Source organism: Kryptolebias marmoratus, linkage group LG12, assembly GCF_001649575.2.
Source record: "Kryptolebias marmoratus isolate JLee-2015 linkage group LG12, ASM164957v2, whole genome shotgun sequence".
Taxonomy (NCBI): domain Eukaryota; kingdom Metazoa; phylum Chordata; class Actinopteri; order Cyprinodontiformes; family Rivulidae; genus Kryptolebias; species Kryptolebias marmoratus.
Genome location: NC_051441.1, coordinates 20,353,052 through 20,353,728, shown reverse-complemented (window position 1 = coordinate 20,353,728; position 677 = coordinate 20,353,052). Strand labels below are relative to the sequence as shown.

Sequence of the window (677 nt, the reverse complement as noted above, 5' to 3'; positions counted from 1 at the left end):
CCCTTTACGTTTTAAACGTGCTGCTGTTGGTTGCTGACGGGCTTCGCGATGACAACGCGGGAGTCCCTTACGTAGGAGACGGGGGAAGGAGTACTCCGCCCGTGCCCACGAGCGGAGCGCCGCTTCACCGGAACGGCGGCGCGAGGTGAGTGGTGTCCTCATGTCAACCCCGGCCTGCTGACTGTACTCTGCCCGCGGCTTGGCTGCAGCTTTGGCCGCTTTACGACTAACTCTCGGTCCAGTGCGACTTAACGTGGCGGCTGTATTCACGCGTGACAGCTACAGCCAGCAACTAGCTACTACTCTGTGTGACGACAATAATAATAATATCAATAATAATAATAATAACACGGGGTCGCGTGAGGGAAGTTTGGTGGCAGTTCAGTGTTTGAACGCTTCCCGCTGTGCTGTCAGCTGCTCGTGTTCCTGTCAGCGTGCTGCTGTTTGGACTTCCTCCCTATTTAAATGCTGGATGCAAGGTTTATACACGGTCTGCTGCCGCTCCAGGGTGAGGCTTGGCTGTGTGCTTATGATGTGGAGGAATTAAAACAACAACAACAACAACCAAACCTTATGGCGCACTCAGACTGGTTCTTGTCTTCATTCCTTGTAGGCTTTTAGTGATTTGATCAGCTTCGGGACAGATAAGCATCCCGTTCGGACACAGTGCACTTGGA

The 677-nt window shown here is 53.0% G+C and overlaps 1 protein-coding gene across 1 annotated transcript in view; it reads left to right on the top strand.

Moving 5' to 3' along the window:
* Positions 1-677, top strand: part of LOC108247082 (thyroid hormone receptor alpha) — a 94,977-nt gene continuing 94,300 nt past the window's right edge. The window contains exon 1 of the mRNA XM_017434958.3: positions 1-145. The gene's annotated coding sequence lies outside the window, so the exon portion shown is untranslated. The remainder of the gene's footprint in view (positions 146-677) is intronic.